Genomic DNA, 14,021 nt, shown 5'->3' on the forward strand with positions numbered 1-14,021 from the left:
CTGGCCTGAACAGCAGCCCTGGCAATTCTTAGGAGTGCTGAGAGGCACGGAAACATAGACAGGAGCATTTGCTGGCCACTTCACCTCTTCCATTGTGCATGGCCAACCACCTCTGTGGCAAGGTGGGCTGTCCTCAGTCGCAGACAGCACTTACACCCACTCACTGATGCATCCTTGTCTCTGATTCAGCAGGGCATGAATCTGCTTCATATTTAGCCCAGGCAGGACACTGTAAGTGTGCCTGGCTCTGCCAATTCATCCATCCGCGCCTGTCTTCTGGCGGGTGCCAATGCTAATGGAGGAGTGGAGGTCCCTGTTAAAGAGCCCAAGGGATGGTGACATCTGAGTGCAGCCACTGCCAGATTGAAGCAAGACACTCCGGTATAACCCAGAGCAGGGGCAGGGTTAGCCCAGCTGCATGTGGGCTTGTGTACCCCTGTTTGAAGGGGACATTGGCCAGGAAACTGCTGCCAACCCTGTCAAGTTTCTGCAATGCTTTGATAGGGCACTCAGCCATGCCAGCCTGAGCCTTCACACACTGGGCCCAACTGCTCAGTGCCTGGCATCTTAGCCCAAATGCAGTTTGTGAGCCGATGCACCCTGAAATCCAGCCTTGCCACACGAGCAGATTCCAAGCGCTAAATTAATTCTACAGCTAAGGAGAGCCTCTACCTGTAAATGGCACTGAGGTCTTCTTTCAGCCCAAGGATTGCACTGCAACATCAGTTTAGTTTTTTTTTTTCTGGCTGAAAAATCACTTCTCACCAATTCCCGGTCAAAAGCAATGTTATCACATATAATACAATTGCACAGATGGACTCTGAATGTGCTCCCACCTCTCCCAGGTTTTCTGCACCGGACCAAACCTCTGCCCACTTGTCCCTCCTTGCTTGAGAGTTCTCACTGGGACATCTCATTTTGGGGGCAGCCTTGGCTGCAATGACCATGAGATGGTGGAGTTCAGGATCCTGTGAGAAGGAAGCAGGGCAAAAAGTAGGATCACAACCCTGGACTTCAGGAGAGCAGACTTGGGCCTCTTCAGGGGTCTTCTTGAAAGAATCCCGTGGGATATGGCCCTAGAAGGGAAGGGAAGGGAAGAGGGGTCCAAGGGAGCTGATTAATATTCAAGGCTCACCTTTTCCAAGCTCAAGAACGGTCCATCCCAATGAGCAGGAAGTTGAGCAGAAGGGGCAGAAGGCCTGCGTGGATGAACAAGGAAATCCTGGAAAAACTCAAACAGAAGGAGGATGTCTACAGAAGGTGGAAGCAGGGACAGGCCACTTGGGAGGAATATAGGGCCGTAATACAAGTATGCAGGGATGCGACTAGGAAGGCCAAGGCCCATTTGGAGTTGAATTTGGCAAGGGCTGCCAAGAACAGCAAGAAGGACTTCTTTAAATACATCAGGAACAAAAGGAAGACTAGGGAAAATGTGGACGCGCTGCTGCATGAGGCAGCAGCCCAGGTGACAAAGGATACAGAGAAGGCAGAGTTACTGAATACCTTCCTTGCCTCAGTCTTTACTGCTAAGGCCAGCCCTCAGGAATCCCAGACCCTGGAGACAAGGGAGAAAGTCTGGAGAAAGGAAGACTTTCCCTTGGTGGAGGAGGATTGGATTAGAGATCATTTAGGCAAACCTGATATCCACAAGTCCATGGGCCTGATGGGATGCACCCCCAAGTGCTGGGGGAGCTGGTGGATGTCATTGCTAGGCCACTCTCCATCAACTTTGAAAGGATATGGAGAACAGGAGAGGTGCCTGAGGACTGGAAGAAAGCAAATGTCACTCCAGGCTTGAAAAAGGGCAAGGAGGACCCCGGGAACTACAGGTCAGACAGTCTTACCTCGATCCCCGGAAAGGTGATGGAACAGCTCATCCTGGATGCCATCTCTAAGCATGTGAAGGACAAGAATCACAAAATCACAGAATCACAGAATCACAGAATCACTGAGGTTGGAAGGGACCTCTGGAGATCATCTAGTCCAACCCCCCTGCTCAAGCAGGGTCACCTAGAGCACATTGCACAGGATTGCATCCAGGCGCATTTTGAATATCTCCAGAGAAGGAGACTCCACCACCTCTCGGGGCAACCTGTTCCAGTGCTCTGTCACCCTCACAGTGAAGAAGTTTTTCCTCATGTTCAGGTGGAACTGTCTGTGTTTCAGTTTGTGCCCGTTGCCTCACGTCCTGTCGCTTGGCACCACTGAAAAGAGTCTGGCTCCATCCTCTCGACACCCTCCCTTTAGATATTTGTATACATTGATAAGATCCCCTCTCAGCCTTCTCTTCTCCAAGCTAAACAGGCCCAGCTCTCTCAGCCTTTCCTCATAAGAGAGATGCTCCAATCCCCTAATCATCTTTGTAGCCCTTCGCTGCACTTGCTCCAGTAGTGCCACATCCCTCTTGTACTGGGGAGCCCAGAACTGGACGCAGTACTCCAGATGTGGCCTCAGTAGGGGTGAGTAGAGGGGGAGAATCACCTCCCTCGACCTGCTGGCAACACTCTTCCTGATGCACCCCAGGATAAGAAGGTGATCAGGAGTAGCCAGCGTGGATTCACAAAGGGGAAATCATGATTAATGAACCTGATAGCCTTCTACAATGGGATGACTAGCTGGGTAGATGAGGGGAGAGCAGTGGATGTTGTCTACCTTGACTTCAGCAAGGCTTTTGACACTGTCTCCCATAACATCCTCATGGGTAAGCTCAGGAAGTGTGGGCTAGATGAGTGGACAGTGAGGCGAATTGAAAACTGGCTGAATGGCAGAGCTCAGAGGGTTGTGATCAGCAGCGCAGAGTCTAGTTGGAGGCCTGGAGCTAGCGGTGTCCCCCAGGGGTCAATACTGGGTCCAGTCTTGTTCAACTTATTCATTAATGACCCGGATGAAGAGACAGAGTGCACCCTCAGCAAGTTTGCTGACGATACAAAACTGGGAGGAGTGGCTGATACGCCAGAGGGCTGTGCTGCCATTCAGAGAGACCTGGACAGGCTGGAGAGGTGGGCAGAGAGGACCCTCATGGCGTTCCACAAAGGCAAATGCAGAGTCCTGCACCTGGGGAGGAATAACCCCATGCACCAGTACAGGTTGGGGGTTGACTTGCTGGAAAGCAGCTCTGTGGAGAAGGACCTGGGAGTGCTGGTGGGCACCAGGTTAACCATGAGGCAGCAATGTGCCCTTGTGGCCAAGAAGGCCAATGGTATGCTGGGGTGCATCAGGAAGAGTGTTGCCAGCAGGTGGAGGGAGGTGATTCTCCCCCTCTACTCAGCCCTGGTGAGGCTGCAGCTGGAGTACTGTGTCCAGTTCTGGGCTCCCCTGTACAAGAGAGACATGGCACTACTGCAGAGAGTTCAGCATAGAGCTACGAAGATCATTGGGGGTCTGGAGCATCTCTCTTATGAGGAAAGGCTGAGAGAGCTGGACCTGTTTAGCCTGGAGAAGAGAAGACTGAGAGGGGATCTTATCAATGTATACAAAGAAAGATCTAAAGGGAGGGTGTCAAGAGGATGGGGCCAGACTCTTTTCAGTGGTGCCCAGTGACAGGACAAGAGGCAACAGGCACAAACTGAAACACAGGAAGTTCCATCTGAATATGAGGAAAAACTTCTTTATTGTGAGGGAGACAGAGCCCTGGCACAGGTTGCCCAGAGAGGTTGCGGAGTCTCCTTCTCTGGAAATATTCAAAACCCGCCTGGACGTGATCCTGTACAACGTGCTCTAGGTGACCCTGCTTGAGCAGGGACGTTGGACTAGATGATCTCCAGAGGTCCCTTCCAACCTCAGCCATTCTGTGATTCTGTGATCTCAGCACAACTAAATCTCTGCAAGTTGGGGGCAAGGGCCCATGTTGCAGGAGCAGTGTGGTGGCTTGCCAGACACCCGATTTTCTGAAAGCATCTTTATTAATGCCTAAAACACTCAGTCATCCCAAGGTCTCAGCCGCATGGGGAAGGAGCAACGATGACGCAGGGTCAGGGCTCCCTGAATGCCTGCAAAGAGTGGGGAGCAGGGCTGGGCCGGGCAGCCCAAGAGAGCAGGGCTGTGGGTGCAGGAGGGTGCTGGTTTAGCGCCCACCTCCCTGCATGTCCCTGCGAGCCAGCCAGGCACAAGCCCAGGGAGCATGGCAGCCACGGCCTAATTTCCTGGCGTGAGGAGCAGGTCATCGTCGCCCCAGCCACAGCGCCCTGCTGGGGCAGCCGTCCCCTGCGGCTCTGCGCCATCCCTCGCATTTCACCCTGCTTGCATTCAAAGCTACGGTGACAACTCCGAGCCCCCCCCACCCCCTTTTCCACTCACGACTCCCCCCCATTCAAAGCCTCTGTCCTTTTAAGCTATTTTTTTCCCTCCTATTCATTTCCCGGACGCCTCTGTCCTTTTCCCTTGACTAGCCCCTCTCACGGAGCAGCTGCTATGCTAATAAGCATGAGGCAGAAAAGGGAGAGAGCCTTTGCAGTGGCTGGGGAGGAGAGAAAGACCCCGAGCCCTCCAAATGCTAAATAAATCCAGAGCTGGAGCAGCATCCCCGAACAAAGAGGCCTGGCCTCCCCCCTCTCTTCTCCTTCTTCCCAATTCCACCACCTTTTCACATTCAAATCCATTAAACAGCGAGCAGAAAGACCCCGAGTATTCATAGCATTGCATTAAAGAGAAAGCCCCGTGGTACCTCTCCACCCCAGGGCCTGGAGGAGGGAAGGACTCCCCAGCCCGCCGCACTGCCTAGGCGTTGTGTCTGCAGCAGGGTTGGTAAATGCTTCACTTCCCAGCCCCTTGATGGAGCGGAAGACAAACAAAAGGCCCCCAGCTACCGCACAGGGAGATTATTTTCTTTTCACCTGTGTCACTAATTTCATTTTTCTTCCCCGCCTGAGAGCTTTTTGCTCCTCCACTGAAATGGTGCTCCTTGTGGCATCAGGTTCCTGCAAGTAGAACAGCCAGCTGTTGGGTGTCATAGTCCCTCAGATGGAAAGGACTTGGGCCAGGAGAATTTGGGGGGACTAGAGACAGTGGGGACCAGCTGCGTAACAAGCTGGGGAGCCAGCCTTGGTGCATGGGACTGTTTGTGAGTGCATCATTGACAGAGGCAGAGAAGGGGAGTGTCACGGCAGTAAGGGGACATCAGTGAAACCCAAATTGAGGGGAGAAGCGAAGGTCTGCCATCCTGAACCCAAAGAACAGGGCAGAAAGTCTTAGAGGAAAGGTGAAAAGGCAGAGGGCCCACCAGCTGGGCTCCTGCAGAGCTGGCACAACCAGCAGCAACCCCTGGCACAGTCCGTGGCACAGCTGATGACCCACTAGTTGCCTGATCGAGGAGTGGCCACTTCAGCCTGACCATGTGCCGTATCTGCTGGCCCCATCTTGGGTCCCTCATGCACCCCAGCCAAGCAAATCTCAATAAAGCCCCATACTTTATTGAGTTAGTGGTAGCAGGGTCATAAAGGTTCCTTGTGCTGATGATTGAGTTCCCTTATAACAAAGGGAAATGCCCAGATTGCTGTTTTCCTACCTGTTTTGCCCATTCTGCCTCAGAATCAGAGCACCCTTCTGGTACAAAGACCCCAGACCTTGTTCCCTGGGCATTGGAAATGGGCCAGCATTCGCCACAGCTCCCCTTGCTGCCAGCTCTTCTCTACAAGCTTGCAGAGGCACAGCAAGAGGGAGAGCTGGTCCCTCTAAAACCTGCTGGCCACCGCAACTCAGCAGAACCACACGGATCCGCTTCTGATGTCCCTTCCCTGGCTTGGCCTGCTGGCTGCTGCCCAGCACTTACCATGAGGACTGATTGCTGTTGGTTGAAAATGAGTTTCCAAGAGCATTCCCAAGGCTGTCAGCCAAGTCCCTGGGCTCTGATTTGGCACAAGAGCTGCAGGCATGGTGCAGCATGTGAAGCCCCAGGGGCTTGCCTGACTAGAGGCACAGACATACCTCAGGGAGCAGGGGCAGCAGGAGTCAGCTTCTCACAGATCCCTCATACCAGTGCCTGCTGCTTGGGTTGATCATGGAAACCAGGACAGCAAAGCTGCTCTCCATTGCTTTATTGCAGTGCTATGAAAGTGTGGCTGTGCTGATCCAACCAGGGCCACTTTCAGTGCTTTCTATGAGCATGTGCTGCTGAAACAGCCTTTTGTGCATAAGGCCTTTGTCTGAAGGAGCCCAAGTGTCACCAAGGTCCCTTAGGACCTCCAGTGAGTGCTGCCTGCTGCATCAGTGGGGTCAAGAGGGTACCACATGGTCTGCAGCAAGGACACAGTCCAACCGCTGACTGCTGCCTCCCTATCTTGGTGAGGAGGAGTCCTCCCTCCCTGCACGGCATAGCCCTGGTGTGTGCATGAGGTATGTGGCTGTGTGTGCTGCTCCTCTTGAAGCGTGCAAGACTTTGGAAGCTAAGGTCACCCTTGGGGCTGTGCCAGCTCCAGTCAGTTGGATGGAGGCAGCAGGAGAAGCTCAGCCATGGAAAGGGTTGTTCTTGGACACTCTTGTCACAGCCCTAGATGTGGTTCCTGCTGTTTCTCAAACAGGCAGAGCTTGTTTCTGGCCTATATATGGGCCACAGCAAGGATCAGATGTGGCAGTCCCACATATGCCCCTGAACAGCAAGAGCAAGGGACCTCACTCTGTACTGGGTTTGCTCGTCCTGCCATGCTCTTACACAGTGATGAAGGCAGAGGTGTAGGTGAGCTCATGTTACTGACGGTGTCCAGTCTGGTGGCACATCAGTTTGTGGAACACCTGAAGGGATATGGCTCTTCTCTGATGGAGAAAAAGATGGGCACGGACTTTTTTTTCCTTTGCCTTCCAGGGCAAAAATGGAGACAGACTTCTGGGAAAAATTTTGTGCTCTTCTCTGAGACCAGAGCAGTTTCTGACTGAGTCACAGGACTCCAGCAGTTGGGCTGTTAGTACCAAATATTGTTAGATTTGTTAAAATCATGACAGCGTATGAAGATACAAGCTGATGACCTCCAGCGTGTCAAGGTGCTGAAGGGCAGGAGGATTTCAGGAGGATGCCTGTAGCCTTTTTGGGTCAGGATCCTTCCAGCCTCAAAGCCACCCAGCTGCTGTTTGAGTGATGCCAGTTGGACCATGGAGACTGTGATGGTCACGTGCAGTGCAGAGAATGCAGCAGTAACTGGGACATGGACTTGTGCAGCTTGGTCAGTGGGGTGGGATTCAGCTCTGACAGTGAGGTGTCAATGTGGACATGATGTCTAAGCTCCTTTGCAGGCTGTGGAGAAAGGGGAGAGATTGCGGTGCTCACACATAAGCTTCTAGTGCTGTCTGAGATGTTCTCATGTGTCCTGCCTGGCCTTCATCTGCCACAAGGTTTGTTGGTCAGCATCCCATCTTCTAGCCCTGTGTGGAAGTCTTGGGTGCCCCAGGGCATGGCAAATGGCAGAAGGTGGCTATATTTTGGCTCCTGAATCCTGCCCCATTTCAGTACAGTTAAGAGCCTGGAGAGCAATAGAGGCTGCCCTGACAGGCCACCTCCACATGCTTGGCCACATCCCACCCTCGGCTCCTGAGGACATGTTCATGCGATCACCAGGGCTCCATTCTGCTCACTGGAGATGCCACACAGCTTAGGGGTATGCAAGGAACCTGAGATGAGACTGGTATATATGGCACAGGCCCACAAGAAATCTGGAGCAGGAGGTGGGAACAGGTGGAACATCCCCCAGAACCTAAAATGGCACTAGCCACTACGTAGGACATGGGGCACAGGAGCTCAGACTCCTCTCTGCAGACACCTGTAGTGCAGGGCCCCAGAGTTTTGTGTGTACAGTCCTGAGCTGTGTCCTTACGTGGGAACCTGGGCTCCCCACAGTGCTCTTAGTAGTGTGTGATCCTTGGTGTGCATTTGGAGCTGCTGCTTCAGAGAAATGGAACTGCTCTTTGTTGATCCACCTGTCTACTTTCTCCCATCATTTTCTTCTCCAGCTTGAATTAGTCTCATAGTTACTCCTCTTGTTCTCAGCCCATCTGTTCTGCTGCCATGTCCCTCATCTCCACTCCAGCAAACGTGACAGCCACTGGGCCATCACACATGGCATGTGCCCATGTTGGCTCTGCACAAGTGACTCTGGGTACCCACAAAGGAAGGCTGAAGCAGCACAGAGCTGAGCGCAGTCTACAAAACCCAGCCAAAGGCCAGGGCACATTAGCGGCCAAATCTGTTCTCTCACACTAGGCACGATAGCTCTGCCACTTCTGCACCAGAGCAGTCATTGCTCCCCACTGAAGACCACCGGTTTTTCAGCTTGGATACCCTTTGTGTGCTTCAGAGCTTGCTGGGCTCAAGCAGGGACTTGCTTCCCCAGAAGAGCAAAGCTCTAGACAGATGTCAGCAGGAACCCAGAAAGGTTTCCTAGAACAACCTCTTCCTGTTCTTTGAAGAAACACACAGAAACAAGCTCCAACCAGAGAGTGTCATTCTCAGATTCCCTGTTCACAGAGAAAGAGGGATGTTTCCATCCCTGCCATAGGGAACCTGTGTGTGTAATTATGAAGGGCCAGCCCAGCACACTAACAATGTGAAGGGGCTTTGCTGTTCTAGCTTCAGCCTTGGGGAACCAGCCTTGCTGCGGCAAGAGGGGTGCCCTTGGGCAGAGAGCCCAGCATTGCCCTGAGGACATCTGACACCAGCCCTAGCACTTCCCATGGCTGGAGGTGACTAACTCCTACCTGCACAGGGCTGCTGCTCTGGTTCCTTGCCTGATACACAACATTTGGTTGATCTGGTATGGAGCATGCAAGAGGTGTGGAAAAGCCTTAGCTGCTGCCAACAACATGGTCCTGCTCCTGGGTGACTCCCCTTGTATCCCCACAAGTTTGATCAATGATAGACGGTCAATGCCCCCTCACACACTCTCAGTATGGCCCCAAGGCGGTGCTCCGCCATCTTGCTCTGCTCCAGCCTCTCCTCAGGGCCAGTTTCAGCAACAATATCCACCCTGCCCCAGAGCTGCCCACGGAGCAGCCCAAAGACCAGAGAGTGACAAGTCCTCCATCACTCACATGCTGGTGGCACAGGTTAGATGGGATTTGCAGGAGGAATGAGCACAAACTACTGAGGCCCATCTGCACCCCAGATTGCATGGCTCTAGGGGGTGCTGAGAAGGGCAGTGAACATCTACTTTTTTCTTGGGCTCCTCCAAGGTTGAGAGGACCCGGCTGATGAACAATGGGGCACCAGCATCCCTGGTCTTGAGGCTGGAAGTGCCCAGCCCTTCTCCATAAGGGCAACTGCAAGCCTAACCTCCAACCTTCCTCTGAGCACTGAAACAGTGGTGCTTGCTGTAAACTTGGATCCTGCATGTTGCCTTCATGAAAATTAAGCCCATAGTTCTACTGGGATAAGAGCCAGATCTGTTACAGTCCTGGAGACTCCAATTGCCCTGCAGCACTTCCAGGATAGTCGTAGAACTGCTACAGGCTTGCAGCTACCTCCTCATCCTTGCGGGGCCAGCATGGGAAGCACAGTGGCCAGGGCTGGGCTGACCGATCCAAGGGAAGGTTGGCTCACAAGTGCTTAGTGCTGCTTTCCCCCGCCATCACCACACCCTGATGCACAGCAGTGCAGCAGGACCTCCACACCACCCTTCCTGGCCAGACCTACCTGTGATGGCAGGTGCAGTGGGAGACGGTGGCGGACCTCTCTGCACTGGCTCTGGGGAGAAATGGCCCTGTTTAGCAATGCAGGAATGCAGGTCGTACTGAATACGGCGGAGGCGGGTCTGATCTGGTGCCCCACTAAGCCCCCATTCTTTCCCAGCCGGTGCATCTTGTATTCAGGCTGCCTGCTCCTAAGCAGAGTGTCTTTAATCCTTCCCTTGTCTCCTCCATTCCCTTTCAGGCCTTTGGCCAATGGGAAGGGGATGAGCAGTTCTCTCCAGGAAGGAAATTAAAAGCAGGGAGGAGGGTAGGGAGGAGGAGAGTGCGGGGAGGGGGACTTGGAAGGGGAGACAATCCTGGAGTGGAGATGCCAGTCATCAGGGTCTCAATAGCCCCATTCACCCTGCCCAGCCACACAGAAAATCAGGGTCACCAGGATCCATGCCCTGCCTGGAGACAACTGTTGCTTTATTCTTTTTAATTGCTGGAAAACGCAGAAAAGTTCACTTGTGTGTGTGGCTGGCTTTGGTGGGGGCTGTGCAAGGGGGGCGCAGGCGGTGGAGGGGAGGGGATTGATGGGGTGAGGCCGACACACAGCAAGAAGGGACACAAAAAGCAACCGCACTTGAGGGTGGAGGCTGTGACCCGGCGCGGTGGAGGAGCCATCTGTATGGCTGGGGCTGCTGTGGCAGGACAGGGAGAGTAGCAGGGAACCTCAGGGATGTGGCACTGCTCTGGGACATGGCCCAATGGCTTTGCCCCTAGGCAGTGCCTGGGAAGGGCATCCGGACTTGGAGGCATAGAATGAAGGGGAATGCCCCAGGGCCACCAGCCAGGCAGGGGAAAGGCCTATGCTCCCCTCTGCAGACAGACACACACAGGCAGATGAACAGATGTCTTGACAGCTCCAGGCATGGAGACGCCTGGGCTGATGCTTCTGGCCAGAGACACAGCCACTGGGCAACTTGAAGCACACGCGCGCGCGCACACACACACACACACACACACAGAAGGACTCAGAGACATTTTGCCACCATGACACAAAGATGCTGGTACACCTTCCAGACTGAGATGCAGCCTTGCCACCTCCACCCAGAGGGCTTCATCTCAGTGAGATCCTGCTCCAAGTGCGGCCCCAGTGAGGTGGATGAAGACATACACGTTCCCAGGCTCACACCCTAGAAGGTCTGAGAAGGACTTGCAGCCAAGCTGTCCTGAGATGGAGTGCCTTCCCTCCACATCCATGCAGCCAGCCCTAAGGATGTCCTAGAGGGGCATTTGTGCAACCTCCAGGCTGTAGGCCCTGGGGAACACCAGCTATCCCAGGAGCCCTTCCAGAGGGTCCCTTGCTTCACCGTCTGCTCCATTCACAGTCTCATGTACCCCAGTGCTGGGTGGGCACCAGTCTCCAAGCTCAAGCCATGCCACATGCCATTGATCAGCGTTCCATCAGGTCTGCACCAGCAGGACCATAACTGCTGTGCCAGCCTGCTGGCTGGTCAGTGCCAGGAGGGAACTGCACAGGACAGTGCTGGAGCACCCAGGGAGCAGGACATGAGTGCCTGGGCCACAGATGGGGCCAGCCCCAGCTTGTGTCCATCAAGAGCAATTCAGGAGATATCTCTGCCCATCCTCTCCCAGGCCTTCTATGAGCCTGTGGGTGATTTGGGATGCCCCTCCCTCCCCTGGTCCAGACTCTCCCCTATTTTCTTTGTCCCCCTTCACTCTGCCCTTTGTTGAACATTTACCTCTATTTCCCTGCTGATAAGTGTCAGAGATGTGCTGGCCATACTGTCATTCCTGTCTACTCTCATCCAAAAAAGAGACCTTGGTGAAAGATATGCTTTGTCTTTACTGCAAGAATATTGAGGACAGGGGACGCTTGGTCATTTGGGACAACTTGTCCTCACCCCATCATGTGTTCCCAAGCACTTTGTGACCCATGGGACACAAGGCATCATTCCCCTCATACCATGGCCCGTGCCTCCTTGCAAGTCCTCACGTTATCCACCCTGCACCCTTGCCCTGCCTACCCTCTTGGCCTGCATGGGGCTGGCAAGCCCCGTACAAGGAGAAGCAGGCAGCATCTGGCATACCGTCCAGCCTCCAAGGCCAGGAATATGCCTGTTGAGCATGACCCAAATCCAGATCTCCTGACCAGCCCCACATCTTCTCCCAGGACAAGTGATGTGGGGTGTTCACACTTGCATGAAGAGCTGATGATCTGCCCCAAAGTCTCCCCTCTGCCATGGTCAGAATGACAGTCCTCCAAAACACTGGGGTGGGAGCAGAGCCTCAGAGCTAAGGAGCGCCCAGTGGGCTGGGAGGTGGAGGAGAGGCAGGTTTGTGGAGTGTGGCAATGAAAACCTGCTGTGGAGCACAAGCAGCCCAAACTGGCCTTGTGCAGAGGGGCTGCAGGATGCACTGCACCCCGAAACCCAGCCCACACTCAGTATGTGCATGCAGCCTCAGCTTCCTTCCTGGCAGATGTTGTTTTAAGGCCATAACTGTAACTATTTTAAAAACATAACTTGACCAGACCTGATCAAATGCAAACAGAGATGCAGACATCCTGGGCAGACTCAGACAGGAACATTACCACATCTGGGAGACAAAAAAGCATGTGGGAGATAATCAGGGCCCTGGGCATTCACAGCACTCGGAGAAGGACGTGAAGCAAAGACAACCACTGATCCCCTGACACTGCCAGACGGCTGGCACAGGAGTGAGGGCACAACTTGCAAATGCTTTCACACATCCAGGCTGAGTGAACGCTTCATTAAGACGAGATGTAGAGAGATGATTTGCGGCTGCAGTAAACGAAGCTTCTTGGAACAATGAGATTTAGAACCCAGAAGAAAAGGGATTTTTCTGGGCTGAATCTTGACTGCTTGGGACCTGGCTGAAGAGTTATTGGGGGAAACTGCTCCGTAATAAAAATCACAGGATCACAAGGTTTAGCAGTGGTATAGAGAGGGCCAGGCATATCCCATAACAATTTCAGGAAAAGGGACTATGTAGAAGTGGGGCAAACTATCAACCTCCCTGTTACAGATCCTAAACATGGCCTGAAGGCTCTTAAATATGGCCTTAGAAGCTTTGATAAAATGTGTGTCACAATTCAAAAAGAAAATGAAGTGGTTTGAAAGCCCCCTTCCTGGCTCAGTAGGAGAGTTAAATGGAAGTATTACAGAAAAGGCCAATGTTTCAGAAACAGAAAGCTTGCCTAGATGAGAACAGGAAAGCTCACAAAATGTGTCAGATCGATGGTAAACAGGAGAGTAAAAGGCTAAAAATGAATGTGCAGTGCACCCTGAAAAGGATGCCATAGCTGGTTAAAGGACATTCCCTTAAACCATCAAAAGCAGAAAGCTGACTAGGGGATGGGTGGAATATCCAGGATATAAAAGAGCCTTCAAGGATGATAAGGCTGCACAGAGAAGCTCAGTGTTTTTTCCTGTTGGTCTTTACTGCCAAAGGTGGTGGGGAGAGTCCCAGGCCTGGCACAGTCATCGTAGCAGGTTGGTCAGAGGAGCCAGACCAGTTTGAAGTAAATACAGAGGAAGCTTCAGATTAATGGGAAGGGCTGGCCCTCAGAATGTCCCAGGACTGGATGGTGTTCATACATCCTGTAGAAACTGAAATGTGAAGCTGCAGAGCTGCTAGCTACAGCATGGTACCTCTCATGACACCTGGGTAGCAGGCTTGTGGGCAGTAAAACTTTCAGCTCTGGGGAGGGGATGCCAGGAGCTAAAGCCTGGAGAGTCTCACTGTTAATCCCTGGTGAGACAGCAGAGCCTGTAAGAAAGAGTAGGGTTGCTGAGCCTGTCACCAAACACAATGCTGGGGAGAAGCTGGCAGGGCTCTTGCAAAGGGGGATCCTATCTCAAACAGAGACGACCCAGAGGCCATAATCAATCTTAATTTTTTAGAAAGCCTCTGACAAGTTACCACACCAAAGAGTATTAAAGAAACTAAGTTACTGTGGGAGCAGAAGAAAGGTTCTTTCATGAACTGAAAACTAGTTGAAGGAGTAATATATAGGGCTGAATGGTCACTCTTCAGGATGGAGGACCATCAGCAGTGGAGTCCTCCAGGGACCAGAGCTGGGACTGGTTTTATATTTGACATCTTTGTCCACTCTCAGGAGAAAAGAGTGAACAGGGAAATCTCCAAGTTTACGATTGATGTTGAGCTCTTCTGGAAAGCCAGACACTGTGCTGATGTCAAGGAATCTCAGAAGGACTTCACAAAACTGAGGGGCAAATAGGCAGCAGATGAGCTTCAGCATAGAGAGATGAAGATGAGGCTTCTAGGGAGAAAGAGTCTGAGAGGGGAGTTGGCACAGAGCTCAGGACAAGTGGTGAAACTCAGGAGGAGAGCTTGGAGCCATCACTGACCTGATGATTTCA

The sequence above is a fragment of the Apteryx mantelli genome, chromosome 21, assembly GCF_036417845.1.
Source record: "Apteryx mantelli isolate bAptMan1 chromosome 21, bAptMan1.hap1, whole genome shotgun sequence".
NCBI lineage: Eukaryota > Metazoa > Chordata > Aves > Apterygiformes > Apterygidae > Apteryx > Apteryx mantelli.